The 15019-nt window shown below is 41.0% G+C and overlaps 27 non-coding genes across 27 annotated transcripts; 4 read left to right on the plus strand and 23 right to left on the minus strand.

Annotated features, from left to right (window-relative positions):
• Positions 1 to 70: 70 nt before the first annotated feature.
• Positions 71 to 152, minus strand: Trnas-gcu. The gene has a single exon. It is a non-coding gene; the product is annotated as a tRNA-Ser (tRNA).
• Positions 153 to 274: 122 nt separating this feature from the next.
• On the minus strand, positions 275 to 347 carry Trnak-uuu. The gene has a single exon. It is a non-coding gene; the product is annotated as a tRNA-Lys (tRNA).
• Positions 348 to 1326: 979 nt separating this feature from the next.
• Positions 1327 to 1400, plus strand: Trnan-guu. The gene has a single exon. It is a non-coding gene; the product is annotated as a tRNA-Asn (tRNA).
• A 430-nt stretch (positions 1401 to 1830) lies between these two features.
• Positions 1831 to 1903, minus strand: Trnav-cac. The gene has a single exon. It is a non-coding gene; the product is annotated as a tRNA-Val (tRNA).
• Positions 1904 to 2131: 228 nt separating this feature from the next.
• Trnak-cuu lies at positions 2132 to 2204 on the minus strand. Its single transcript has one exon. It is a non-coding gene; the product is annotated as a tRNA-Lys (tRNA).
• An 886-nt stretch (positions 2205 to 3090) lies between these two features.
• Trnan-guu lies at positions 3091 to 3164 on the plus strand. Its single transcript has one exon. It is a non-coding gene; the product is annotated as a tRNA-Asn (tRNA).
• Positions 3165 to 3595: 431 nt separating this feature from the next.
• Trnav-cac lies at positions 3596 to 3668 on the minus strand. Its single transcript has one exon. It is a non-coding gene; the product is annotated as a tRNA-Val (tRNA).
• Positions 3669 to 3768: 100 nt separating this feature from the next.
• Trnav-aac lies at positions 3769 to 3841 on the minus strand. Its single transcript has one exon. It is a non-coding gene; the product is annotated as a tRNA-Val (tRNA).
• A 55-nt stretch (positions 3842 to 3896) lies between these two features.
• On the minus strand, positions 3897 to 3969 carry Trnak-cuu. The gene has a single exon. It is a non-coding gene; the product is annotated as a tRNA-Lys (tRNA).
• Positions 3970 to 5363: 1394 nt separating this feature from the next.
• On the minus strand, positions 5364 to 5436 carry Trnav-cac. The gene has a single exon. It is a non-coding gene; the product is annotated as a tRNA-Val (tRNA).
• A 100-nt stretch (positions 5437 to 5536) lies between these two features.
• Trnav-aac lies at positions 5537 to 5609 on the minus strand. The gene has a single exon. It is a non-coding gene; the product is annotated as a tRNA-Val (tRNA).
• Positions 5610 to 5664: 55 nt separating this feature from the next.
• Positions 5665 to 5737, minus strand: Trnak-cuu. The gene has a single exon. It is a non-coding gene; the product is annotated as a tRNA-Lys (tRNA).
• Positions 5738 to 6625: 888 nt separating this feature from the next.
• Trnan-guu lies at positions 6626 to 6699 on the plus strand. The gene has a single exon. It is a non-coding gene; the product is annotated as a tRNA-Asn (tRNA).
• A 430-nt stretch (positions 6700 to 7129) lies between these two features.
• Trnav-cac lies at positions 7130 to 7202 on the minus strand. The gene has a single exon. It is a non-coding gene; the product is annotated as a tRNA-Val (tRNA).
• Positions 7203 to 7302: 100 nt separating this feature from the next.
• Trnav-aac lies at positions 7303 to 7375 on the minus strand. Its single transcript has one exon. It is a non-coding gene; the product is annotated as a tRNA-Val (tRNA).
• A 55-nt stretch (positions 7376 to 7430) lies between these two features.
• On the minus strand, positions 7431 to 7503 carry Trnak-cuu. The gene has a single exon. It is a non-coding gene; the product is annotated as a tRNA-Lys (tRNA).
• An 887-nt stretch (positions 7504 to 8390) lies between these two features.
• On the plus strand, positions 8391 to 8464 carry Trnan-guu. The gene has a single exon. It is a non-coding gene; the product is annotated as a tRNA-Asn (tRNA).
• A 430-nt stretch (positions 8465 to 8894) lies between these two features.
• On the minus strand, positions 8895 to 8967 carry Trnav-cac. Its single transcript has one exon. It is a non-coding gene; the product is annotated as a tRNA-Val (tRNA).
• A 100-nt stretch (positions 8968 to 9067) lies between these two features.
• Positions 9068 to 9140, minus strand: Trnav-aac. Its single transcript has one exon. It is a non-coding gene; the product is annotated as a tRNA-Val (tRNA).
• Positions 9141 to 9195: 55 nt separating this feature from the next.
• On the minus strand, positions 9196 to 9268 carry Trnak-cuu. Its single transcript has one exon. It is a non-coding gene; the product is annotated as a tRNA-Lys (tRNA).
• A 1392-nt stretch (positions 9269 to 10660) lies between these two features.
• Positions 10661 to 10733, minus strand: Trnav-cac. Its single transcript has one exon. It is a non-coding gene; the product is annotated as a tRNA-Val (tRNA).
• A 100-nt stretch (positions 10734 to 10833) lies between these two features.
• On the minus strand, positions 10834 to 10906 carry Trnav-aac. Its single transcript has one exon. It is a non-coding gene; the product is annotated as a tRNA-Val (tRNA).
• Positions 10907 to 10961: 55 nt separating this feature from the next.
• On the minus strand, positions 10962 to 11034 carry Trnak-cuu. Its single transcript has one exon. It is a non-coding gene; the product is annotated as a tRNA-Lys (tRNA).
• A 1391-nt stretch (positions 11035 to 12425) lies between these two features.
• On the minus strand, positions 12426 to 12498 carry Trnav-cac. Its single transcript has one exon. It is a non-coding gene; the product is annotated as a tRNA-Val (tRNA).
• A 231-nt stretch (positions 12499 to 12729) lies between these two features.
• On the minus strand, positions 12730 to 12802 carry Trnak-cuu. The gene has a single exon. It is a non-coding gene; the product is annotated as a tRNA-Lys (tRNA).
• Positions 12803 to 14194: 1392 nt separating this feature from the next.
• Positions 14195 to 14267, minus strand: Trnav-cac. Its single transcript has one exon. It is a non-coding gene; the product is annotated as a tRNA-Val (tRNA).
• A 228-nt stretch (positions 14268 to 14495) lies between these two features.
• On the minus strand, positions 14496 to 14568 carry Trnak-cuu. The gene has a single exon. It is a non-coding gene; the product is annotated as a tRNA-Lys (tRNA).
• Between the last annotated feature and the right edge of the window lie 451 nt (positions 14569 to 15019).

Here is a 15019-nt window from a genome sequence, read left to right on the forward strand (position 1 = left end):
TTCTCAAGGATGTACACTTGACTATGACAAACATCTTTGGCATCGAAATTGACCTCTAGTTTAAGTTTCCCGACGAAGATGGGATTCGAACCCACGCGTGCAATGCACAATGGATTAGCAGTCCATCACCTTAACCACTCGGTCACCTCGTCTGATTACTTCCACCACGTTGAGGTATTGAGCCCTAATGCGTTAGCGGATGATTTCAATATCATACAAACTTAACGAAAACACCGGTAAAGAGAACTCGCTGGAAAGAAAACTCTTCAAATTACGCCCGATGAGGGAATTGAACCCTCGACCTCAGGATTAAAAGTCCCGCGCTCTACCAACTGAGCTAACCGGGCTACGTAATACATGCCTATGTTATTCAATATATTAACACCACGTAGTTTCTTTGATCATGCGACGACAAATTATGAAAACCACATATTTTCAAATAAGTCTTACATTACCTTGATCCAAAATCACGGTATCCATGTCTCGAAAAATGAAGAAGCCGACACGGTCACATTGTTGTTTTCCGTCTGCTATTGTGACATTCTGGATACACCATCTACCGGTAGAATGTCAAGTGCGCTAGTGGCTTGGTTTCTGAGTCCTTCACAAGATGGCCTAACACGGCAGAACACCACCTACCTAACAGGTTTCGTTCAGGGAAAACGCAAAGAGTTTAAGCGGTGTTAACAAAATAATTGGACATCAAAATTCCGGAGAAGAAGAAGAAGAAGAAGAAGAAGAAGAAGAAGAAGAAGAAGAAGAAGAAGAAGAAGAAGAAGAAGAAGAAGAAGAAGAAGAAGAAGAAGAAGAAGAAGAAGAAGTGAGAAGAGTACTTCCATTTCTTTTTACCCTAAATTACCCTAAATTTCTCCAACGATGAATTGTAAACGAATATTTCCCAAATGAGCATTGGATTCGTCTCAGTGATACGAATAAAATGTAAATTATTTGATTCGATAAAACCTAAAATATTTGTTAGTTTGGAACTTACCAGCCGCGACACCATCTCTGGAGCAGAACGAGTGTAGCTCAATTTCTTCCGTGAGAAGAGTACTTCCATTTCTACTCCTGGTAAACTTGATGGTGGTAACGAAGGGAAAAAATATTTAAAAACATCAGCGCCATCTGACGTCTGGAAGAAGCCGTCTGTTTCCGGTTTTATTTACTAAATATTTGTATCCTGTCACTGACAGTAGCAGCATAAACTAGATAAATGGTGCCCAATTGTTGTTTCTGGGATTACCAAAAGGGTTGGAGAATGAACACATTACGTTTCTCTCAGTCGTAAAGAAGCACAAAGTTTCCGTTTCCCCAATTAATTCAAATGCCTTTGTGGCGCAATTGGCTAGCGCGTTCGGCTGTTAACCGGAAGGCTGGTGGTTCGATCCCACCCAGGGGCGTAGCATAGGAGTTTTTACATATTCTTTTTATCCTTAGAGACTCCTTATGATAGGTTAAGAATCATCTGTATCTTTTCCGTATACATCGTTGCCTAGTCATCAGTGGTGTACAACCATGATAACTCTACAGTTAAACAGATTATGGTTATCTTTATTAGTTATGCTACTTTGCACTCCTTTCATTGATGATGAGTAAACTTGGGACGCGTAAAATAGCAAATTAAAGGAATTTTGAATCGTCAAAACAACAAAACTACTCTAAAAACAACATGTGTACTTCATTTTCGGGAGTCTTCTGGTGGTAATCAGCTAGTTAAAAGCCTTGTGCGGGACCATATGGAAAATTCACCCGACTCCCCACTTGGCGTGCCCTTTGGTTACTACTCAGACACGCAGATTGCAGTGAAATTGATAAACTTCAAAAACCGACTGTTCTCACCCAGGATCGAACTGAGGACCTTCAGCGTGTGAGGCCGACGTGATAACCGCTACACTATGAGAACACGAATTTTACAATAGGATCCTTTTTATAAAAGGGTTTTACAACCGAATCTAAGTTAACAATATAAATAACCACATCAGAACTGTATGCAAAGGATGTCTTGTTCCCACCCAGGATTGAACTGAGGACCTTCAGCGTGTTAGGCCGACGTGATAACCACTACACTATGGGAACTGAATTACACGCATTGATTGAAACCAAGTTTCGATTAAGACCACATGGAATTGAACGCCCAACGTGGGGCTCGAACCCACGACCCTGAGATTAAGAGTCTCATGCTCTACCGACTGAGCTAGCCAGGCACATGTTAATGGTTAACGCAAACAGAAACGATCCCAACAATCCATTGAGTATTTCTTCTGTCAAAGGAATGGTGGAGTCCTAAAGAAAAATAACAACTTAAATAAATTTTTTTTGTGTGTGATTCATACGTTTGATTTCCAGCAAGACATGAAACAGCTGCCTCCACATATGGAAAGGAGGTGGGTTAGACCATGATGTATATCGGGAGTAGTAACGGCTGCAGAATCAGTTGAGCTACGCGTGTTAAGCTCCAGAGATGGCGTTTGCGGCTGGTTAATTGGAATTTCTGAAGAGAGGGAATGAGAGAAAGAAAGCAAAGATTCAAGGGTTAAGGTAATGAAAGTAAACGTTTCCGAACTAGCCCTTCCTCTTTATCACACGTGTCCATAAGGTAGATCACGTGATACAAACTTTTACCCTAAATTTCTCCAACGACGAATTGTAAACGAATATTTCCCAAATGAGCATTGGATTCGTCTCAGTGATACGAATAAAATGTAAATTATTTGATTCGATAAAACCTAAAATATTTGTTAGTTTGGAACTTACCAGCCGCGACGCCATCTCTGGAGCAGAACGAGTGTAGCTCAATTTCTTCCGTGAGAAGAGTACTTCCATTTCTACTCCTGGTAAACTTGATGGTGGTAACGAAGGGAAAAAATATTTAAAAACATCAGCGCCATCTGACGTCTGGAAGAAGCCGTCTGTTTCCGGTTTTATTTACTAAACATTTGTATCCTGTCACTGACAGTAGCAGCATAAACTAGATAAATGGTGCCCAATTGTTGTTTCTGGGATTACCAAAAGTGTTGGAGAATGAACACATTACGTTTCTCTCAGTCGTAAAGAAGCACAAAGTTTCCGTTTCCCCCAATTAATTCAGATGCCTTTGTGGCGCAATTGGCTAGCGCGTTCGGCTGTTAACCGGAAGGCTGGTGGTTCGATCCCACCCAGGGGCGTAGCATAGGAGGTTTTACATATCCTTTTTTATCCTTAGAGACTCCTTATGATAGGTTAAGAATCATCTGTATCTTTTCCGTATACATCGTTGCCTAGTCATCAGTGGTGTACAACCATGATAACTCTACAGTTAAACAGATTATGGTTATCTTTATTAGTTATGCTACTTTGCACTCCTTTCATTGATGATGAGTAAACTTGGGACGCGTAAAATAGCAAATTAAAGGAATTTTGAATCGTCAAAACAACAAAACTACTCTAAAAACAACATGTGTACTTCATTTTCGGGAGTCTTCTGGTGGTAATCAGCTAGTTAAAAGCCTTGTGCGGGACCATATGGAAAATTCACCCGACTCCCCACTTGGCGTGCCCTTTGGTTACTACTCAGACACGCAGATTGCAGTGAAATTGATAAACTTCAAAAACCGACTGTTCTCACCCAGGATCGAACTGAGGACCTTCAGCGTGTGAGGCCGACGTGATAACCGCTACACTATGAGAACACGAATTTTTCAATAGGATCCTTTTTATAAAAGGGTTTTACAACCGAATCTAAGTTAACAATATAAATAACCACATCAGAACTGTATGCAAAGGATGTCTTGTTCCCACCCAGGATCGAACTGAGGACCTTCAGCGTGTTAGGCCGACGTGATAACCACTACACTATGGGAACTGAATTACACGCATTGATTGAAACCAAGTTTCGATTAAGACCACATGGAATTGAACGCCCAACGTGGGGCTCGAACCCACGACCCTGAGATTAAGAGTCTCATGCTCTACCGACTGAGCTAGCCAGGCACATGTTAATGGTTAACGCAAACAGAAACGATCCCAACAATCCATTGAGTATTTCTTCTGTCAAAGGAATGGTGGAGTCCTAAAGAAAAATAACAACTTAAATAAATTTTTTTTGTGTGTGATTCATACGTTTGATTTCCAGCAAGACATGAAACAGCTGCCTCCACATATGGAAAGGAGGTGGGTTAGACCATGATGTATATCGGGAGTAGTAACGGCTGCAGAATCAGTTGAGCTACGCGTGTTAAGCTCCAGAGATGGCGTTTGCGGCTGGTTAATTGGAATTTCTGAAGAGAGGGAATGAGAGAAAGAAAGCAAAGATTCAAGGGTTAAGGTAATGAAAGTAAACGTTTCCGAAACTAGCCCTTCCTCTTTATCACACGTGTCCATAAGGTAGATCACGTGATACAAACTTTTACCCTAAATTTCTCCAACGACGAATTGTAAACGAATATTTCCCAAATGAGCATTGGATTCGTCTCAGTGATACGAATAAAATGTAAATTATTTGATTCGATAAAACCTAAAATATTTGTTAGTTTGGAACTTACCAGCCGCGACGCCATCTCTGGAGCAGAACGAGTGTAGCTCAATTTCTTCCGTGAGAAGAGTACTTCCATTTCTACTCCTGGTAAACTTGATGGTGGTAACGAAGGGAAAAAATATTTAAAAACATCAGCGCCATCTGACGTCTGGAAGAAGCCGTCTGTTTCCGGTTTTATTTACTAAACATTTGTATCCTGTCACTGACAGTAGCAGCATAAACTAGATAAATGGTGCCCAATTGTTGTTTCTGGGATTACCAAAAGGGTTGGAGAATGAACACATTACGTTTCTCTCAGTCGTAAAGAAGCACAAAGTTTCCGTTTCCCCCAATTAATTCAGATGCATTTGTGGCGCAATTGGCTTAGCGCGTTCGGCTGTTAACCGGAAGGCTGGTGGTTCGATCCCACCCAGGGGCGTAGCATAGGAGTTTTTACATATTCTTTTTTATCCTTAGAGACTCCTTATGATAGGTTAAGAATCATCTGTATCTTTTCCGTATACATCGTTGCCTAGTCATCAGTGGTGTACAACCATGATAACTCTACAGTTTAAACAGATTATGGTTATCTTTATTAGTTATGCTACTTTGCACTCCTTTCATTGATGATGAGTAAACTTGGGACGCGTAAAATAGCAAATTAAAGGAATTTTGAATCGTCAAAACAACAAAACTACTCTAAAAACAACATGTGTACTTCATTTTCGGGAGTCTTCTGGTGGTAATCAGCTAGTTAAAAGCCTTGTGCGGGACCATATGGAAAATTCACCCGACTCCCCACTTGGCGTGCCCTTTGGTTACTACTCAGACACGCAGATTGCAGTGAAATTGATAAACTTCAAAAACCGACTGTTCTCACCCAGGATCGAACTGAGGACCTTCAGCGTGTGAGGCCGACGTGATAACCGCTACACTATGAGAACACGAATTTTACAATAGGATCCTTTTTATAAAAGGGTTTTACAACCGAATCTAAGTTAACAATATAAATAACCACATCAGAACTGTATGCAAAGGATGTCTTGTTCCCACCCAGGATCGAACTGAGGACCTTCAGCGTGTTAGGCCGACGTGATAACCACTACACTATGGGAACTGAATTACACGCATTGATTGAAACCAAGTTTCGATTAAGACCACATGGAATTGAACGCCCAACGTGGGGCTCGAACCCACGACCCTGAGATTAAGAGTCTCATGCTCTACCGACTGAGCTAGCCAGGCACATGTTAATGGTTAACGCAAACAGAAACGATCCCAACAATCCATTGAGTATTTCTTCTGTCAAAGGAATGGTGGAGTCCTAAAGAAAAATAACAACTTAAATAAATTTTTTTTTGTGTGTGATTCATACGTTTGATTTCCAGCAAGACATGAAACAGCTGCCTCCACATATGGAAAGGAGGTGGGTTAGACCATGATGTATATCGGGAGTAGTAACGGCTGCAGAATCAGTTGAGCTACGCGTGTTAAGCTCCAGAGATGGCGTTTGCGGCTGGTTAATTGGAATTTCTGAAGAGAGGGAATGAGAGAAAGAAAGCAAAGATTCAAGGGTTAAGGTAATGAAAGTAAACGTTTCCGAACTAGCCCTTCCTCTTTATCACACGTGTCCATAAGGTAGATCACGTGATACAAACTTTTACCCTAAATTTCTCCAACGACGAATTGTAAACGAATATTTACCAAATGAGCATTGGATTCGTCTCAGTGATACGAATAAAATGTAAATTATTTGATTCGATCAAAACCTAAAATATTTGTTAGTTTGGAACTTACCAGCCGCGACGCCATCTCTGGAGCAGAACGAGTGTAGCTCAATTTCTTCCGTGAGAAGAGTACTTCCATTTCTACTCCTGGTAAACTTGATGGTGGTAACGAAGGGAAAAAATATTTAAAAACATCAGCGCCATCTGACGTCTGGAAGAAGCCGTCTGTTTCCGGTTTTATTTACTAAACATTTGTATCCTGTCACTGACAGTAGCAGCATAAACTAGATAAATGGTGCCCAATTGTTGTTTCTGGGATTACCAAAAGGGTTGGAGAATGAACACATTACGTTTCTCTCAGTCGTAAAGAAGCACAAAGTTTCCGTTTCCCCCAATTAATTCAGATGCCTTTGTGGCGCAATTGGCTAGCGCGTTCGGCTGTTAACCGGAAGGCTGGTGGTTCGATCCCACCCAGGGGCGTAGCATAGGAGTTTTTACATATTCTTTTTATCCTTAGAGACTCCTTATGATAGGTTAAGAATCATCTGTATCTTTTCCGTATACATCGTTGCCTAGTCATCAGTGGTGTACAACCATGATAACTCTACAGTTAAACAGATTATGGTTATCTTTATTAGTTATGCTACTTTGCACTCCTTTCATTGATGATGAGTAAACTTGGGACGCGTAAAATAGCAAATTAAAGGAATTTTGAATCGTCAAAACAACAAAACTACTCTAAAAACAACATGTGTACTTCATTTTCGGGAGTCTTCTGGTGGTAATCAGCTAGTTAAAAGCCTTGTGCGGGACCATATGGAAAATTCACCCGACTCCCCACTTGGCGTGCCCTTTGGTTACTACTCAGACACGCAGATTGCAGTGAAATTGATAAACTTCAAAAACCGACTGTTCTCACCCAGGATCGAACTGAGGACCTTCAGCGTGTGAGGCCGACGTGATAACCGCTACACTATGAGAACACGAATTTTACAATAGGATCCTTTTTATAAAAGGGTTTTACAACCGAATCTAAGTTAACAATATAAATAACCACATCAGAACTGTATGCAAAGGATGTCTTGTTCCCACCCAGGATCGAACTGAGGACCTTCAGCGTGTTAGGCCGACGTGATAACCACTACACTATGGGAACTGAATTACACGCATTGATTGAAACCAAGTTTCGATTAAGACCACATGGAATTGAACGCCCAACGTGGGGCTCGAACCCACGACCCTGAGATTAAGAGTCTCATGCTCTACCGACTGAGCTAGCCAGGCACATGTTAATGGTTAACGCAAACAGAAACGATCCCAACAATCCATTGAGTATTTCTTCTGTCAAAGGAATGGTGGAGTCCTAAAGAAAAATAACAACTTAAATAAATTTTTTTTTGTGTGTGATTCATACGTTTGATTTCCAGCAAGACATGAAACAGCTGCCTCCACATATGGAAAGGAGGTGGGTTAGACCATGATGTATATCGGGAGTAGTAACGGCTGCAGAATCAGTTGAGCTACGCGTGTTAAGCTCCAGAGATGGCGTTTGCGGCTGGTTAATTGGAATTTCTGAAGAGAGGGAATGAGAGAAAGAAAGCAAAGATTCAAGGGTTAAGGTAATGAAAGTAAACGTTTCCGAACTAGCCCTTCCTCTTTATCACACGTGTCCATAAGGTAGATCACGTGATACAAACTTTTACCCTAAATTTCTCCAACGATGAATTGTAAACGAATATTTCCCAAATGAGCATTGGATTCGTCTCAGTGATACGAATAAAATGTAAATTATTTGATTCGATAAAACCTAAAATATTTGTTAGTTTGGAACTTACCAGCCGCGACGCCATCTCTGGAGCAGAACGAGTGTAGCTCAATTTCTTCCGTGAGAAGAGTACTTCCATTTCTACTCCTGGTAAACTTTATGGTGGTAACGAAGGGAAAAAATATTTAAAAACATCAGCGCCATCTGACGTCTGGAAGAAGCCGTCTGTTTCCGGTTTTATTTACTAAACATTTGTATCCTGTCACTGACAGTAGCAGCATAAACTAGATAAATGGTGCCCAATTGTTGTTTCTGGGATTACCAAAAGGGTTGGAGAATGAACACATTACGTTTCTCTCAGTCGTAAAGAAGCACAAAGTTTCCGTTTCCCCCAATTAATTCAGATGCCTTTGTGGCGCAATTGGCTAGCGCGTTCGGCTGTTAACCGGAAGGCTGGTGGTTCGATCCCACCCAGGGGCGTAGCATAGGAGTTTTTACATATTCTTTTTATCCTTAGAGACTCCTTATGATAGGTTAAGAATCATCTGTATCTTTTCCGTATACATCGTTGCCTAGTCATCAGTGGTGTACAACCATGATAACTCTACAGTTAAACAGATTATGGTTATCTTTATTAGTTATGCTACTTTGCACTCCTTTCATTGATGATGAGTAAACTTGGGACGCGTAAAATAGCAAATTAAAGGAATTTTGAATCGTCAAAACAACAAAACTACTCTAAAAACAACATGTGTACTTCATTTTCGGGAGTCTTCTGGTGGTAATCAGCTAGTTAAAAGCCTTGTGCGGGACCATATGGAAAATTCACCCGACTCCCCACTTGGCGTGCCCTTTGGTTACTACTCAGACACGCAGATTGCAGTGAAATTGATAAACTTAAAAAACCGACTGTTCTCACCCAGGATCGAACTGAGGACCTTCAGCGTGTGAGGCCGACGTGATAACCGCTACACTATGAGAACACGAATTTTACAATAGGATCCTTTTTATAAAAGGGTTTTACAACCGAATCTAAGTTAACAATATAAATAACCACATCAGAACTGTATGCAAAGGATGTCTTGTTCCCACCCAGGATCGAACTGAGGACCTTCAGCGTGTTAGGCCGACGTGATAACCACTACACTATGGGAACTGAATTACACGCATTGATTGAAACCAAGTTTCGATTAAGACCACATGGAATTGAACGCCCAACGTGGGGCTCGAACCCACGACCCTGAGATTAAGAGTCTCATGCTCTACCGACTGAGCTAGCCAGGCACATGTTAATGGTTAACGCAAACAGAAACGATCCCAACAATCCATTGAGTATTTCTTCTGTCAAAGGAATGGTGGAGTCCTAAAGAAAAATAACAACTTAAATAAATTTTTTTTTGTGTGTGATTCATACGTTTGATTTCCAGCAAGACATGAAACAGCTGCCTCCACATATGGAAAGGAGGTGGGTTAGACCATGATGTATATCGGGAGTAGTAACGGCTGCAGAATCAGTTGAGCTACGCGTGTTAAGCTCCAGAGATGGCGTTTGCGGCTGGTTAATTGGAATTTCTGAAGAGAGGGAATGAGAGAAAGAAAGCAAAGATTCAAGGGTTAAGGTAATGAAAGTAAACGTTTCCGAACTAGCCCTTCCTCTTTATCACACGTGTCCATAAGGTAGATCACGTGATACAAACTTTTACCCTAAATTTCTCCAACGATGAATTGTAAACGAATATTTCCCAAATGAGCATTGGATTCGTCTCAGTGATACGAATAAAATGTAAATTATTTGATTCGATAAAACCTAAAATATTTGTTAGTTTGGAACTTACCAGCCGCGACGCCATCTCTGGAGCAGAACGAGTGTAGCTCAATTTCTTCCGTGAGAAGAGTACTTCCATTTCTACTCCTGGTAAACTTGATGGTGGTAACGAAGGGAAAAAATATTTAAAAACATCAGCGCCATCTGACGTCTGGAAGAAGCCGTCTGTTTCCGGTTTTATTTACTAAACATTTGTATCCTGTCACTGACAGTAGCAGCATAAACTAGATAAATGGTGCCCAATTGTTGTTTCTGGGATTACCAAAAGGGTTGGAGAATGAACACATTACGTTTCTCTCAGTCGTAAAGAAGCACAAAGTTTCCGTTTCCCCCAATCAATTCAGATGCCTTTGTGGCGCAATTGTCTAGCGCGTTCGGCTGTTAACCGGAAGGCTTGTGGTTCGATCCCACCCAGGGGCGTAGCATAGGAGTTTTTACATATTCTTTTTTATCCTTAGAGACTCCTTATGATAGGTTAAGAATCATCTGTATCTTTTCCGTATACATCGTTGCCTAGTCATCAGTGGTGTACAACCATGATAACTCTACAGTTAAACAGATTATGGTTATCTTTATTAGTTATGCTACTTTGCACTCCTTTCATTGATGATGAGTAAACTTGGGACGCGTAAAATAGCAAATTAAAGGAATTTTGAATCGTCAAAACAACAAAACTACTCTAAAAACAACATGTGTACTTCATTTTCGGGAGTCTTCTGGTGGTAATCAGCTAGTTAAAAGCCTTGTGCGGGACCATATGGAAAATTCACCCGACTCCCCACTTGGCGTGCCCTTTGGTTACTACTCAGACACGCAGATTGCAGTGAAATTGATAAACTTAAAAAACCGACTGTTCTCACCCAGGATCGAACTGAGGACCTTCAGCGTGTGAGGCCGACGTGATAACCGCTACACTATGAGAACACGAATTTTACAATAGGATCCTTTTTATAAAAGGGTTTTACAACCGAATCTAAGTTAACAATATAAATAACCACATCAGAACTGTATGCAAAGGATGTCTTGTTCCCACCCAGGATCGAACTGAGGACCTTCAGCGTGTTAGGCCGACGTGATAACCACTACACTATGGGAACTGAATTACACGCATTGATTGAAACCAAGTTTCGATTAAGACCACATGGAATTGAACGCCCAACGTGGGGCTCGAACCCACGACCCTGAGATTAAGAGTCTCATGCTCTACCGACTGAGCTAGCCAGGCACATGTTAATGGTTAACGCAAACAGAAACGATCCCAACAATCCATTGAGTATTTCTTCTGTCAAAGGAATGGTGGAGTCCTAAAGAAAAATAACAACTTAAATAAATTTTTTTTGTGTGTGATTTATACGTTTGATTTCCAGCAAGACATGAAACAGCTGCCTCCACATATGGAAAGGAGGTGGGTTAGACCATGATGTATATCGGGAGTAGTAACGGCTGCAGAATCAGTTGAGCTACGCGTGTTAAGCTCCAGAGATGGCGTTTGCGGCTGGTTAATTGGAATTTCTGAAGAGAGGGAATGAGAGAAAGAAAGCAAAGATTCAAGGGTTAAGGTAATGAAAGTAAACGTTTCCGAACTAGCCCTTCCTCTTTATCACACGTGTCCATAAGGTAGATCACGTGATACAAACTTTTACCCTAAATTTCTCCAACGATGAATTGTAAACGAATATTTCCCAAATGAGCATTGGATTCGTCTCAGTGATACGAATAAAATGTAAATTATTTGATTCGATAAAACCTAAAATATTTGTTAGTTTGGAACTTACCAGCCGCGACGCCATCTCTGGAGCAGAACGAGTGTAGCTCAATTTCTTCCGTGAGAAGAGTACTTCCATTTCTACTCCTGGTAAACTTGATGGTGGTAACGAAGGGAAAAAATATTTAAAAACATCAGCGCCATCTGACGTCTGGAAGAAGCCGTCTGTTTCCGGTTTTATTTACTAAACATTTGTATCCTGTCACTGACAGTAGCAGCATAAACTAGATAAATGGTGCCCAATTGTTGTTTCTGGGATTACCAAAAGGGTTGGAGAATGAACACATTACGTTTCTCTCAGTCGTAAAGAAGCACAAAGTTTCCGTTTCCCCCAATTAATTCAGATGCCTTTGTGGCGCAATTGGCTAGCGCGTTCGGCTGTTAACCGGAAGGCTGGTGTTTCGATCCCACCCAGGGGCGTAGCATAGGAGTTTTTACATATTCTTTTTTATCCTTAGAGACTCCTTATGATAGGTTAAGAATCATCTGTATCTTTTCCGTATACATCGTTGCCTAGTCATCAGTGGTGTACAACCATGATAACTCTACAGTTAAACAGATTATGGTTATCTTTATTAGTTATGCTACTTTGCACTCCTTTCATTGATGATGAGTAAACTTGGGACGCGTAAAATAGCAAATTAAAGGAATTTTGAATCGTCAAAACAACAAAACTACTCTAAAAACAACATGTGTACTTCATTTTCGGGAGTCTTCTGGTGGTAATCAGCTAGTTAAAAGCCTTGTGCGGGACCATATGGAAAATTCACCCGACTCCCCACTTGGCGTGCCCTTTGGTTACTACTCAGACACGCAGATTGCAGTGAAATTGATAAACTTCAAAAACCGACTGTTCTCACCCAGGATCGAACTGAGGACCTTCAGCGTGTGAGGCCGACGTGATAACCGCTACACTATGAGAACACGAATTTTACAATAGGATCCTTTTTATAAAAGGGTTTTACAACCGAATCTAAGTTAACAATATAAATAACCACATCAGAACTGTATGCAAAGGATGTCTTGTTCCCACCCAGGATCGAACTGAGGACCTTCAGCGTGTTAGGCCGACGAAGTGATAACCACTACATTATGGGAACTGAATTACACGCATTGATTGAAACCAAGTTTCGATTAAGACCACATGGAATTGAACGCCCAACGTGGGGCTCGAACCCACGACCCTGAGATTAAGAGTCTCATGCTCTACCGACTGAGCTAGCCAGGCACATGTTAATGGTTAACGCAAACAGAAACGATCCCAACAATCCATTGAGTATTTCTTCTGTCAAAGGAATGGTGGAGTCCTAAAGAAAAATAACAACTTAAATAAATTTTTTTTTGTGTGTGATTCATACGTTTGATTTCCAGCAAGACATGAAACAGCTGCCTCCACATATGGAAAGGAGGTGGGCTAGACCATGATGTATATCGGGAGTAGTAACGGCTGCAGAATCAGTTGAGCTACGCGTGTTAAGCTCCAGAGATGGCGTTTGCGGCTGGTTAATTGGAATTTCTGAAGAGAGGGAATGAGAGAAAGAAAGCAAAGATTCAAGGGTTAAGGTAATGAAAGTAAACGTTTCCGAACTAGCCCTTCCTCTTTATCACACGTGTCCATAAGGTAGATCACGTGATACAAACTTTTACCCTAAATTTCTCCAACGATGAATTGTAAACGAATATTTCCCAAATGAGCATTGGATTCGTCTCAGTGATACGAATAAAATGTAAATTATTTGATTCGATAAAACCTAAAATATTTGTTAGTTTGGAACTTACCAGCCGCGACGCCATCTCTGGAGCAGAACGAGTGTAGCTCAATTTCTTCCGTGAGAAGAGTACTTCCATTTCTACTCCTGGTAAACTTGATGGTGGTAACGAAGGGAAAAAATATTTAAAAACATCAGCGCCATCTGACGTCTGGAAGAAGCCGTCTGTTTCCGGTTTTATTTACTAAACATTTGTATCCTGTCACTGACAGTAGCAGCATAAACTAGATAAATGGTGCCCAATTGTTGTTTCTGGGATTACCAAAAGGGTTGGAGAATGAACACATTACGTTTCTCTCAGTCGTAAAGAAGCACAAAGTTTCCGTTTCCCCCAATTAATTCAGATGCCTTTGTGGCGCAATTGGCTAGCGCGTTCGGCTGTTAACCGGAAGGCTGGTGGTTCGATCCCATCCAGGGGCGTAGCATAGGAGTTTTTACATATTCTTTTTTATCCTTAGAGACTCCTTATGATAGGTTAAGAATCATCTGTATCTTTTCCGTATACATCGTTGCCTAGTCATCAGTGGTGTACAACCATGATAACTCTACAGTTAAACAGATTATGGTTATCTTTATTAGTTATGCTACTTTGCACTCCTTTCATTGATGATGAGTAAACTTGGGACGCGTAAAATAGCAAATTAAAGGAATTTTAAATCGTCAAAACAACAAAACAACTGTAAAAACAACATGTGTACTTCATTTCCGGGAGCCTTCTGGTGGTAATCAGCTAGTTATAAACCTTGTGCGGGACCATATGGAAAATTCACCCGATTCCCAACTTGGCGTGCCCTTTGGTTACTACTCAGACACGCCGATTGCAGTGAAATTGATAAACTTCAAAAACCGACTGTTCTCACCCAGGATCGAACTGAGGACCTTCAGCGTGTGAGGCCGACGTGATAACCGCTACACTATGAGAACACGAATTTTACAATAGGATCCTTTTTATAAAAGGGTTTTACAACCGAATCTAAGTTAACAATATAAATAACCACATCAGAACTGTATGCAAAGAATGTCTTGTTCCCACCTAGGATCGAACTGAGGACCTTCAGCGTGTTAGGCCGACGTGATAACCACTACACTATGGAAACTGAATTATACGCATTGATTGAAACCAAGTTTCGATTACGAACACATGGAATTGAACGCCCAACGTGGGGCTCGAACCCACGACCCTGAGATTAAGAGTCTCATGCTCTACCGACTGAGCTAGCCAGGCACATGTTAATGGTTAACGCAAACAGAAACGATCCCAACAATCCATTGAGTATTTCTTCTGTCAAAGGAACGGTGGAGTCCTAAAGAAAAATAACAACTTAAATAAATTTTTTTGTGTGTGATTCATACGTTTGATTTCCAGCAAGACATGAAACAGCTGCCTCCACATATGGAAAGGAGGTGGGTTAGACCATGATGTATATCGGGAGTAGTAACGGCTGCAGAATCAGTTGAGCTACGCGTGTTAAGCTCCAGAGATGGCGTTTGCGGCTGGTTAATTGGAATTTCTGAAGAGAGGGAATGAGAGAAAGAAAGCAAAGATTCAAGGGTTAAGGTAATGAAAGTAAACGTTTCCGAACTAGCCCTTCCTCTTTATCACACGTGTCCATAAGGTAGATCACGTGATACAAACTTTTACCCTAAATTTCTCCAACGATGAATTGTAAACGAAT

Source organism: Daphnia magna, unplaced genomic scaffold (assembly GCF_020631705.1).
Source record: "Daphnia magna isolate NIES unplaced genomic scaffold, ASM2063170v1.1 Dm_contigs310, whole genome shotgun sequence".
Taxonomy (NCBI): Eukaryota; Metazoa; Arthropoda; class Branchiopoda; order Diplostraca; family Daphniidae; genus Daphnia; species Daphnia magna.